The 13,586-nt window shown below is 41.2% G+C and overlaps 1 protein-coding gene across 2 annotated transcripts in view; it reads left to right on the top strand.

Moving 5' to 3' along the window:
* Positions 1-4,772: 4,772 nt before the first annotated feature.
* The window catches only part of b3gat1b (beta-1,3-glucuronyltransferase 1 (glucuronosyltransferase P) b), a 48,286-nt gene continuing 39,472 nt past the window's right edge, over positions 4,773-13,586 (top strand). For both annotated transcript variants that reach the window (XM_035906867.2, XM_006788709.2), the window contains exon 1: positions 4,773-5,166. The gene's annotated coding sequence lies outside the window, so the exon portion shown is untranslated. The remainder of the gene's footprint in view (positions 5,167-13,586) is intronic.

Below are 13,586 nucleotides of genomic sequence, written 5' to 3'. Positions count from 1 at the left end.
TGCGACGGACGTCTGGTATCGGTGTATTGTAATCTCTCAGGCTCTGTATTGACTATCGGGGTCTCAATGACATAACTGTGAAGAATAAATATCCCCTCCCACTGATCTCTTCTGCTATTGAACCTCTACAGGAAGCCATCCTTTTCACGAAAATGGACCTTCGGAACTTTGAAAAAGTAATTAATTACAGTTACTAGTTACTTCTTCAAAAAAGTAACGGGGGGGGGGGGGGGGGGGGGGTTCGTTCTCTCTCCCTCTCTCTCGCACTTTTTTCCACGTCACTCCACCTTGTGTTTTGCGCTGAGCAGAGGGGGGAGGGGCGGTAGTTACACTCGCAGTAGCACAGGAAAAGAGCGGGAGGAAGAGAGAGAGAAAGAGAGCCAGGGACAACAACGTCGCATTAGAAAGATATAGTAATCATCCACAACTATTTTCAGTTGCAGATGATAAAGGATTCAGAAAGTTTATTCATGCAGGTCCATATGACAGAGAATGTGCATCTTCTTTTTGTTTTCATATTTTAATTAAATCTAATTGTGTTGTGGTTTGCAGTGTTTTGTGTTGTTTCACTTTAAATTTGTTTAAAAGGAAAAAGCTGAAAATTTAAATAGTTAAAAGTTGAAATGTGAATAGTTGGTTCTTGTATTATATGATTTATTTATTACATTTTATGTGGAGTGAATAAATAAAATTATATTTACAGTGGCCCCTAGAGACAAAGCAGCACAAACTCCAAAACATGTAAAAACTCAGAAGCACATAAAAACACAACAGAAGTGCTCCAGGATGCTAGGGGGCAGTGTTGAGCTTTTGTTACTTAGTGGCTACACAAGCCAGGAAGTACCAACGACCGGATTTGGTGTGTGGTAGTTACAGGTAAATTAACATTTTTTTAAAATTATTTGAATATATATGAGTGCTTGTGTATAAATACACAAACAATACACATGTGCTTTCAATTGTGTAATTTAAGTGATCTAGGTAGCTCTGTTTTGGAAGTTCAGTTAACGCTAGAAATGTGTTTTGGAGTTTGTACGTGCTTTGTCTCTAAGGGCCACCGTAAATATTTATATATAAATATATATAAATAAAACCACTTTTTTTTTACATTAGTAATTAATAATTAAGTAAGTAATTAATTAAAGCAATTAGAGCCAAAAGAGCCGGCTCTCTAAAAAGACCTGAGCTACTATAAACTTAAAATAGTTTTATTGCTGCAGGAAACCAGATTTGACCAGACTCTGTCTAGAATGTGACTTCAGTAAAACGTTAACCTTTAGCATTGTTTTATGGATAGCTTAATTAGCACTAAATAAGAGCCTATAAAAATATATTTTTAGAGCTATAGCATAATAAATCAAGCAGCAGTGCTCCCACAACAGATATTAAATGAGGATTTATGAATGAAATGAAAGAGTGGAATCACAGGCTGCTAACAGCTAATTAAATTGTACTTAAATGGACTGCTAACGGCAGGATAGTTTACTTCATCTCAACACAGAGGTGGTATTTGTCTCAGTATAGACAGGAAAAAAATGTTAAAGACTCAAAACGAGGACATTCTGTTCGTGTGTGAGGTATTTCAATCAAAGCGATCCCTGAGTAAACCGCACCTTTAACTTAAATCTGTTTCTTATTCCGCTGCTCATTTCCCTACACAAAGACCTGAGAATCATCCTCAGAATACCAATGGAGAGGGAGGGAAGTGATTTGTTTGCTGGTTTGGGAAAGCCTCGCTTCAAGGCTCTTTGTGAGGGATGAATTAACACACATTGTGGGCTGCCCATTGAGACATGCAGAGACAAAATACCCGGCCTTTCAGCAAGGCTGAGCCTTTTTTTCCCCCTGCAACTTCCTTTTCCTTGTTCTCTCTCCAATGCAGCCCCTCTTACCACCATTGCTCTAGTTTGTGCGAGCTGTTGTCCGGTAACAGTGGCGAGGTGGGTTTTGCTTTTAGTGAGGGACTAGAATTATCAATGCAATGACTGTACCGTACTTACAGTAACACAGAAAAATAATAATGCATATTGAAACAATAATAATGATGCGTATCATCTCCCAACAAGCAGATGAGTGCTTCAGCGATTCATGTGTATGTCTTACCGTAATGAAGCTAGCCTAGCTTTATCACATTGAGCATTTATTTCCCTTTTTTTGAAATACTTTCATGTTCCCAGTTTTTAATGCATTAGCTGAAGGAAGGAGATTAATGTGCAGGGGTTTGCCCTAAATATTGCCTACACCCCTCTGGAGACCAACTTCCAGGAGATCTGGAAGTCTGTCAGAATGCTTACAGAGTCCCGAGGCGCTTTGACCTACTTGTTCTTCTTGCAAGGCAACTGTGGAGACACAGACACACTGAAAATATTCCACAATTGTAAAGCCATCCTTCACCACCACCAGCTCTCACTCTAAAAAGAGCAATATGATATTATTCTGAGCTAGCATGAACACAACACGCTGTACGCACTCAAACCTTCCTCTCTGAACACAACTAGTATTTTGCTTCTTTTCCCCTTTAAGAGTGAGATTAAAAAACTGTTAGACATATATTTATTGGTGAGTAAGTGAGGTGAGTTATTATTTAAAATAACTTTAAAATGATATTCTGTGTTTGGCCCGCTACAAACTGTAATCAAATATTTAAAATATTTAATATTGAAAATCCAGAGCAGTCGCTTGTTTTAGCCAGTGGCCACAGGCTGACGTTTATATTATACTTTTCTTTCATTGTAAACAATGGTTTGACAACTAGAGGCCTCACAGCTGGAAATAAAATAGCAAATAGGTTTTTAGCTCCACACAACCAACGTCAGTAAATGACTGCAACTTTTCTTCTTTGCTTTGCAAGACAAGTGAAGTTACGAATCTCTGTGACTGGGGACAAACTTTAAAGTTCAACATTCAAAGTTTGAAATGCCACAGCTGCTGCACTGTCCAGGCTCATTTTGATGAAACTAGATGGATGATGCCTGTGCTGCTTTAAAAAGAAAATACACAACCAGACAGAGCACAAATAACAACTACTCGTGACTAGGGATGGGTACCGGTATCCGGTGCCATGATGGAACCGGTTCTGACTGAAAAGACCGAAAAGCAGCGGTGCTTTATTTCGGTGCTTTTTTTTTCCTGAGCTGTGATACACTTTAGATTCTAGCCAATCATTTTACGTTTCCGAGGATAGTAGGCGGGCCCAGGTACGTACGTTCTTTTAGAGCAGAGCTACAGATTAAAAATGCCCAAGGCGAAGCGTCAAAGTCTGGCTGTACTTCACAGCAAAAGATGCAAACTCAGCAGCTGCAACAAGTGCTTTAAGCTGATACTGTGATACTGTCAAAGGAGGAAACACCTCGAATCCGATGAAACACCTGGCGACACATAGCATTTTTTTAAAAGCCGTGAAATGCGCCGTATTTGATAGCTTGCTGCGAGACCTCACACCGAGCACATCTACTGCGGGTGTGGTGCCTGTTATCGACCCGGAGTTAGCAACATCCCCCAAAAACCCGAAGACGAGAGTCCTGGCCCCTAGCCCTGCCAGTGTAGCAGAAATGATGAGGATGATGATGCAGCAGCAGCCGTTCTTCTCTGCGTGAGTAGCTTAATGTTGTTCGTGTGTAATTTACGTTGAGTAGGCTAACCACGTTATTACATTAATGCATGTAAGGTGAACTAGCAAACATCATCATAGCTACATGCGGCTGTCTGTCTGTCCAAAGAAAAAGTGGAAAACAGTTAAACATGAGAGGTTTTTGGACAAAGTTTGTGTTTTTTCCATTGTTTAAGCTTCCAGCCAAGAGTGATACCATATATGCCCCATAGCTGCAGAAAAGGCTAACATTGTTATCTTTTTACAAAAAAACAGCTGAACATGAGAGGTTTTTGGACCAATTTTGTGTTCTCCATTCTTTAAGCACCGGTTCGAGCACCGTTTAAGCACCGGCACCGTTTCGGTTAAACCTAAACGATACCCATCCCTACTCGTGACATTTTATTTTGGAAACTAAGCAACAGCCTTGTTGGACGTGTGTTGCCATAATAGATGGAAAAGACAATCATTTAGGCTCTCGTATATGTTTAAATACTTCTAGTCAGAAGTGTGTGTATGTGAAATATTTCCCAACGTGACTGGTGGCTTTAGGAGATTTATTTCACCTCATCGCTTCCAGACTGGAGCACATGTCTTCCTTAAAGCAACATTGTTTTCTTGCGTTTAATAAATACAGATGACTGCGTGAACTAAAGTGCACACAGCTGTAGACTTACGAACCTCTGGAATTTTCATATTGTTTTTCAATTACTGAGGTGTCACATGATTCACAGCCACAATCCATTATTTAGTAAAGGTTAGATTCAAGTTTAGTGGCTAAGCATTTCTTCTAAATGTCACACCTTTCAAAAAGAGGAAAAGTAGCACTTAAGGGTTCCTGAGAGGTGATCCTTCACTGTCAAGAAATGTAATTGTGTCCAAGGTAATTTTATGCTTCTTTAAATCAGCAGCTCCTCATTGTGTGCACCTTAGATCTCAAAGACACGGGAGGCTCTCTCGTTCTCCTCTTCTTGTACGAAGAGGCTGTTCATCCCTCTCTGATACATGCCAGTAGCTGTTTGTCTCAGAGAGGATGGTCCTTCCCTCAAAAGCAGAGATTCTCCTTCAGTTTCATATAAATACTCTCTCACAGATGGCTTGCTTCAAGTCGTGTCTGCCTCTCTCTCACGTACACCCTCTTGCTGGAATAAGACAATTACTTACACTCATAATTACAGCAAGACAAGAGGAAGCCGAGCAGTTGCTTTGAGGGGAAAGGCAGGGGATAAAAAGGTGAATAAGAGAGGAGACAGTGACAGAGAGAGAGACGGGAGGAGAGTAGACCAGAGGGAGGGCGGGATGATAATGCCAAATAAGCTGCCCTCTCTTCTTCCACGTCTCAGTCTGTGAGCGCTGGAGCACGCCATGAGCTCTGGCAGCGCTCTCCCGACATGTACACCTGTAAGCTCTATTCATTCATTCAGGGATACAGCGTTTGAGTGTGAACGGCAGTGACTGCAGCAAAGAGTGTTTGAAATCTGCTCTGGCGAGATCGTTTGAGCTCGGAAGCAGAAGCGGTGCAGGAGAAGGCAACACGCAGAGAAGTGGATGCTGAGCAGCTCCGGTCTGCAATTAAGGTTTGAACCCTTTTTATCTTTTCTCCTTTGAGTCATCCGTCTTTTCAAATATGTCGGATCAACAGATAAGACACGCTTTCTGCATGTTTATAGGTTTTTCACGCCGTGTCTGTGCTTATTGAACTATAGACTAAAGTGTAATAGAGATCATCTTGACAAATCCTCCGGTGCTCTGAAGAGCTCAAATACAGAGAACTTTTCAGGATCACAGGTGCGTCAGTTAGGAGTTAATGGGGTCAATGCTTTATACTTTTACAGATCATCAAATCTGTTTTGATTCTGAAATAAAGAGTGACACCGAATGACTCGTGTCTTGTGATGCAGTCTGTCATCTTTGACTGCACAGTACTGCTGAGATCTACGTCTGTTAATTAGACTTTGGAGGATATTCAAGGAGTCTTAGCTGCCAACTTGTCTTTCTCAAAATACTGGCACTGATGAATATGCAGCATAACGCCTAAGCATCTTTTACCGTTTCACAAAGCCTTGCAGCATTTTAGATGTACTATTATAAAACTATATTGCCAGTCTTAACCACTGGCATGAACAGCGCAGTAAAAGCAATAAAGATAAATAAAGAAAACTGCACTAAAAATGTAAATCAAACAGAAAAAAACTGATATCATCAGAGTCAATTAAGATATTTTATTCAAGTCAGTGTTTCAGTTTTGCTCATTTGCAGGTTTGAAACTTTCAGTTTTGCGACATTAAAGATTAAATTGGCTTTAATGGTTTCAAGTATCACCAACAATTTATCAAATGACGGAGCAAATTATTAGTGTGCTGATTACTACTTGAGGAAAACTTGTTGTAAAAAGTTACAGATACCTTTAACAGTACATTATTATCTTTATTGTAACCAGCAGCATGTTTAGAAATAAGTTATTTTACGGGCGACAAACACATGAAAGAAACACAGACTGATTAGGTAATACGGTAAAAATATATGAACTAGTGCTGTCAACGTTAATCTCATTAAAATGACGTTAATGCCATAACTGCATTAACGCAGCAAATCTCCGTTAGCGAGTTATCATGTTAAAACAAGCTAACCCCGCTAACGCACGGACGGTTATGGCGTTAATGTCATTTTAACCAGATTAACAGTGACAGCACTAATATGAACATAATATACAGGAAAATCCAAAGAATTTATATTAAATTTATAATTATTAAAATATTTATAATAAATATTTTAATAATTGTAATAATAATTCTTTTTAAAAACACAGAGGTGTTTCCACACTGAATGTGCCAAGTGATACAAGTGGACAGTCGTTGCTGTATGTGTGACGATGTTCTTGCAAACTATGATTCAACCTTTTAAGTAGGAGATTGGGTGCATGTATACATACATGGTTAGGGATAGCTCAGTAGGTAGAGTGGTTGCCCCATGATCGGAAGGTCGGGGGTTCGACTCCACTGAACAGCTACCCTGAGGTACCCCTGAGCAAGGTACCGTCCCTACACGCTGCTCCCCGGGCGCTGCATTGGTGGCTGCCCACTGCTTCACTGGGTGAATGGGTTAAATGCAGAGGAGCAATTTCCCTACGGGGACTAACACATACACATTATTATTATTATACATACACTACTATCATCACACTAAGATTTGTAGCGATGTTCAATAACTTACCTCGCCATTTGTGCTTCACCTCCTGTTGACGAACAAATGAGTCTTGTTGAAAAATCTTCGCTGGAATTAAGATTTGTCTGGAAATTTAATAATAATAATGGATTGCATTTACAATTCCACTATTCATTCACACACTGGTGGAGGCAGCTACAGTTGTAGCCACAGCTGCCCTGGGGCAGACTGACAGAAGCGAGGCTGCCATATCGCGCCATCGGCCCTTCTGGCCAACACCAGTAGGCGGTAGGTGAAGTGTCTTGCCCAAGGACACAACGACCGAGACTGTCCGAGCCGGGGCTCGAACCGACAACCTTCCGGTTACAAGATGAACTCCCAACTCTTTGGGCCACGATCGGCCCAATGGAATGACATTTCACTTTGAAATCCTCCTGAACTATTTTGAGTTTGCATCAACTTGTGTTAGATCGGTATAAAGCAGAATTAAAGGTAGTTCTGATGGAGAGGCCATTCAGAGGGTAAATCATTACCCTTTGAACCACTATAGGAGGCTTGCTTTTTTTCTGCACACTCTGCTACTCTATTGATGTACATTACAAAAAAAAGTGCCTTTGAGTCAGATTGTTTTTACCCACTTGAAAGCTGGTTCAGATCAGAGGCAAATTCTCACACGAAGTAGAGGGAATAGTGCATGAGCAGATCAATACACAGAGCAGTTCCTCGCCAAACCAGCACTATCACGCTATGAAGCAGGAAGCCAGGTCCTCTGAAGTTTACTCTGAACTGTACTCTCTCATGTCAGATACACTGAAAAAAAAGTGTAGACAATAGAGTGCTAACTGAGTGAGAGTTTTGTGTGCGATGACTACGAAGCAAGAGCACAGATCTATAGAATTTTGGACAATGACACTCTTTGCAAAATCAAACAGTCACAAAGTGAATGTTGAAAAGAAAAATCCTGCACTCAAGAATACTTTGAAGGAAACTGGCATATGATTGTCAAGGTCTACATCAAAATGGTGCATTCATGAATGGATATACAAACAGTTACGACAAGGTGTAAGGTGCAGCTGCTTTCACTCTGAGCCATCGGAAAGCGAGTAATGAAACACTTTATTGGACAGAGGAAATAATCCATCCATCCATCCATCTTCATCCGCTTTATCCGAGGCCGGGTCACGGGGGCAGCAGCCTAAGCAGAGAGGCCCAGACCTCCCTCTCCCCAGCCACCTCCTCCAGCTTATCCAGGGGAACACCAAGGCGTTCCCAGGCCAGCCGAGAGATACAATCTCTCCAGCGTGTCCTGGGTCTGCCCCGGGGCCTCCTCCCGGTGGGACATGCCTGGAACACCTCACCCAGGAGGCGCCCAGGAGGCATCCTTGTCAGATGCCCGAACCACCTCAGCTGCCTCCTTTCGATGTGGAGCAGCAGCGGCTCTACTCTGAGCCCCTCCCGGATGGCCGAACTTCTCACCCTATCTCTAAAGGAGAGGCCAGCCACCCTTCGGAGGAAGCTCATTTCTGCCGCTTGTATCCGCGATCTCGTTCTTTCAGTCACTACCCACAGCTCGTGGCCATAGGTGAGGGTAGGGATGGTCCGGACCGGTGCAGCGTCTGCATTACTGCAGCTGCAGCCCCAATCCGTCTGTCGATCTCCGGCTCCCTTCTCCCATCACTCGTGAACAAGACCCCGAGGAAATAATATAACCTGTAAAACATGGTGGAGGCAGTGTTATAGCATCAGCATATGTGGCTGCATACAGCAGCGTAGTGGAAGTGGGTCAGCGAAGTAGCAAGATTGTTTTATTAGTGGTGGGTCCGAATTTATTGAGATGTGTGCTTGCTGTTGTTTTATGTTTTCCTGTTTGTTCTTAGTTCATCGTTTCCTTGAGAGGCTTTGCCTTTTCCAGGCCACCATTCTGACATAAGTTCAATCACTTCTTCACAATTTGTTGACAGCTTTAGTTAATAAGGTTAAAATTTGTCTCAACTTCATCATGTACTTTTCTGTATAATTAAATGCTCTCGAAATAGGGCTTCCCCATAGTTCTTGTAGAGTATGAACCTGATCACTGCTGAAACTGTGAACCACAGTTTGTGACGATTGCAGAAAGCAAACACTGTACCTGGTTGTCCTTTTGTGAACAATTGTAGGTGTAAATTTGTAATTATTTACTATATCAAAATAACTTTTTTTGCATTTTATTTTGGAGAAAAAAGTTATGGGGAGTCAAATCTGGAAAGTGGTGTGAGCACTGAGCTTTAATTGTATTAAGGCCCAAACATGCCGGAGTTCATGTCATTTTCACTGGAAATGTTTCCTCTGAATCTTTAAGGATGTTACAGGATAATTTATTGTTGACAGCTGGATGACAGCATGTTGACTGAGAGTTCTGTGAGTGAGAATGTGACTGTCAAAAAACACTTTTGTTTTTGTTTTGTAAATTGCAGGCTGTGCTCTAAAAACCTTCTCCTTGGTCCTTGAGTTGTAGCTGGCTAGCTTTCTGGAAGTGGCTAGTTCTTTTAGTTAGGTTGCTAAAGTACCCGATTTCTCTTAAAACGGTCAACCTACAAAAATAACTTTGTGTTATGGTAAGAAAAAAGAAGCCAAACTTGAAGATATTTGAAATTTAAATACATTATTGTAAAAAACAAACAAACATTTCCACTGGTGTTAGGATGGAGGAAGGAGCTGAGTTTGCATATTCTGACTACAAATGGCAACCACCAATTGCATACTTAGTGCTGGAGACAGTATGGTTCAGGTAACATACTGACAAGCTAGATAGCCCTCACAAACCTACAAACCCGACTGACCACACTAGCAGCAGCCAGAAAGCTTTGTAATTCAATTCAATGCATTTTATATTAGACTTGGACGATACAAGAGAAATGCATTTCTTTTGTATTACACTCAAATTTGTGCAGCATTCTCCATTTGTACTGAAACTAAAGTGTTCAGCCCGACTGTGACTCAGTCTTTACAAATGCCAAGAAGATACAGAACGTCATGCTGCTGATTCATGATGAGCTAACGAGCTTCACACATGGGAAGACAGAAAATGGGCCTTTTCCTGAACGTGAGCAAATGTCTTACTATGGCTGACTATTTCTTTTCTTATTTTATTTTTACACGCTCTTAGTGGGATGATTTTATAATATGACTGCATTATATTGATAACAATACATGGCTGGAGACAGGGAGAGTCCTGAGACAAACAGTTGTGAGGTCTTATGGTAAAACTGCACCCACTTTACCTGCTAAATAGAAACAAAGCAATATTTTAATCTAGGCTGTACAAATGGTATTGCAGTGTCTGATACATTTCATACAGGACATGCTGGTGCTATTTGGCTAGTGTTTCACAAGATGGATCACTAACGCAGAAAACACAATATTTGGCACATTTTGTTATTGAGAACTGCTGATTGGCTCATCATTGGTTGTGTCATTGCACATTTTCTGGCTGATGATTCCAATTAAAAGTGTTGAAACCGAGCAACAGCATGTATATTTTCACACATCCAAATTAAACATAGGCATAACATACTGTAAGTGTAACGGTATGATGCGTTTGCCAAGTCTTGTTTGAGTTTATTTCAAACATGCTGCAGTTTTCAGCCCCTATAACTACACTCTTCCCTTTTCTTTAGAACTCAGATTTGATTAAATGTAACAGAATTAATTCTGTTACATTGAATCAATTTACATTTTCAAGCCAAGTCTGAAATGTTACATTTCATGAAATGTTACATTACATGTTACATTTTAAAGCCAAAATCCATTTCCTTCGATCAATTTGAATAATTAATTCTGAAGTAATTTTGATTCACAGGAACAGAATTACACAAGACTACAAAACTACATGTGTGTATCATATGCTCATAGGGGATCAGCTGATCATTGGGGTCTTTAGCCTGACTTGTTATTTTAATATTGTAGTCTTGCTACATTTACAAATAATTTATTACCCAGCCCACCTCTCAACTTGTTCTTTTTTTCCATAAAAATAAATTAATTATTATTAGGCCAGTTGTTATTCATTATGTCAGCATGATAAAGTGTCATTTGGCAGTTTCCCCATAGTGTTGTTGCCCCTAAATACCACGCTGCTCTGAGGTCACATAACATTATAAATAGACCAAATTTTCCCACACTCAGTGTGCAGTTTATCAGCTGCTTTGTGATACTGTGTAGTGCTGTAATAGCGCTGCATTAAAATGATTCTGCTTTCCCAAAAACAACATTGCAGCAGCGTGTCTGTTTGCCAAGCACATCCTCCACATCCAGTTAAAGCTGAACTTGAAGGAGCCGGGGCCTGAATGGGATAAACCCCCTCTTCAGTATCGGTGAAGTGGAGCAGCAGTGTGTCCTTCTTCCACTAAATGACCCATTCTGGCATCTGAGATCGGTCTACTTAAAAGTTATTGCACTACTTTTAAAGCCCCCCCGAAGCAATCTAAACAACCGGGAAACTAGTAAACAAGTTAATGTATGCATATTGTGTAGCTATGTGTTTTTGTAATCAGGATGAGTGGCATGGATAAAGTGGCTGTATATAATGGAAACTGTGTGTGCATACATTTCCTTCTTGATTGTAGGCTGATTGTATATGTGCTTCTGATTGTTTTGAGTCTATTTTTAAAGCCACTGAAAGATAAAATTGCCTCTACGTGTGGATATCGGGGGTGGGGACAAACTTCCATTCAGTGAAATGTGAGTGAATGCTAATTTATTTAAATTTAACATGAGGGTTGTACACACATGAATAATACATGTGGTTTTATCCCTATAGTTTGACTTTTCCAGTTGTTTTAAGTCTGTACTTCATGTTGATTGCACCACTCTCTTTTTAAAGGTCGGGACAGCACTGGTTTTTAATTCATCCCAATCTGCACTGATCTCCTGTTAGAGAATATTACCAGTTATCTTTCAGATGTAAAGACAAGCATGTTATGATGTCACTTCACTGCAACTCACTAGCTGCTAAATGAGCATAAACCGCTTGCAGAGACTTGTTGTTTCTCACTTTGATCATAAGAATAATTGGATTATCTCATTACATGCCTTGCAGAATATTACAATTCATGTATACACTATGCATTTTGATGGAACTGATTGTCATTTGCCTCTGGCTGCTGATTTGATTTCCGTTATAAGAATGGTCACATAAGTAGCTTAAAATAATTACTACTTCATTAAGGCCATATTAAATTAATTGATACACCGATAAGACATGAATTTTGATGAATGTTGATTGCCTCGGGGAAAACAAGCAGATAAATTTAACTCCGTCATCAAATACACAAGTATGCAAAACAGCAAAAAAAAAAAAAAAAAAAATGGGAATATTAACAGGACTCCAACTAGAGGCTGTAATCGGATTATGGTGTGCCCAAAACCAAAGTGAATGAGAGTAGGATTAGACGGTGCCAGTGGTGATTTTGTGGGTGCATATTATGCTGACAACCGTTGCCAATGTTAAACATATTTTAAACATACAAACTCTTTAAATTGCAATCAATCAATCAATCAATCAATCAAGGCTTTATTCGCCATGTGCAGGTTGCCCTGCAGTGAAATAGGACCCCCCCCCCCCCCCCCCCGACCTTACACACACAAAACAGACATCACATGGGGAAACAGGTTGGAGATCGGTAGCGTTACAGAAAAAACACTGAAATATACACTACAATGGGAAAGTACAAGAGGAAAAAAAGGGACCTCTACTCATGCTGGGCTCCTGGGAGGACAGCATGAGAACAGGAAACAAAAAAACTCCTCTGCACAAAAAAGCACATAAATGTCCACAGCACAACATTATGGAGCACGTGACAAGCCACAGGGTCGGGTGGGGGGTGAGGAGTAATCCGAAGCAAACACAGCAGCCATCCTGCCCGGCGCTATTATTCCAGCGCGGGCTCAGACCCGCCGTGTTCCCAGGAGGGAACAAGCATCGAAGGAAAGGGAGGGGGGACGAGTGTGTGCATATCAGTGTATGTGTATGTGTGTGCGTGTCCAGAGTTCAGCTGAGACAATGTCCTTCGCCCTGCCAGGCTAAGTAAACAGTCTTCCAGCCAACCCAGGTGGCCTTGCATGGAATGGGAAGAACAGTCTAAACACAGTCGTTATCAGGGTGTTTTATGCGCATGAAGTGATGGTGCTTTTTACTTTAGTGCGAACAGCTCATATGAATTCCAAAGCAGTTCTAACAGTCCAACACTGGTCTCTCAATCTCCCGTTGGAGATCCGCGAGCTTCTCCATGATGTTATCAAACTTTCGCTCAGTGATGTTGTCATTCTTGTGCTCAAAGAGCCGATTCTGAGAACTCACGACCACAGTGAGCCTCCCCAAGATGTCATCCAGTCTGCACTCAGAGATCTTATTCTGAGTATTCACAGCAGCCGTAGCCTCTCCAAGATCTTATCCGTGCTGCACTCAATGAGCCCATTTTGAGAAACTCACGCCTCTTCCCATCGTTCTAATCCCAGCGGGCAGCCTTGTGGGGGTTTGAACAGCCGGTTCCGCTTTCTTAATTCTTCAATAAGTCAGGGCCAAGCAAGCTCCAATCAGCCAGAACCCTGTTACCCTGGTTCTGAATAGGTAGATATCTTCAGCACTCAGGCTCACCCAATCCCAGACTTCTCATTGAGAAAGGGGTGTCAATTGCATTTAGGGACCAGTTGATCAAATCCATAATTCCTCTTTTAGGTTTTAGAGAACAGACTGTGGGAGAGTGTTCCAGGGAAAAGTAAAAACACGAGACTAGACAAGGACATAAGAGGCTAAGGGAGAGGAGGAGGGGGAGAGGAGAAAAGTGCGACCGCC

The sequence above is a fragment of the Neolamprologus brichardi genome, chromosome 10 (assembly GCF_056152115.1).
Source record: "Neolamprologus brichardi isolate AB-2024 chromosome 10, ASM5615211v1, whole genome shotgun sequence".
Lineage (NCBI taxonomy): Eukaryota > Metazoa > Chordata > Actinopteri > Cichliformes > Cichlidae > Neolamprologus > Neolamprologus brichardi.
Note: the sequence above shows the minus strand (reverse complement) of the source record. Positions and strands in the feature narration are given on the sequence as shown.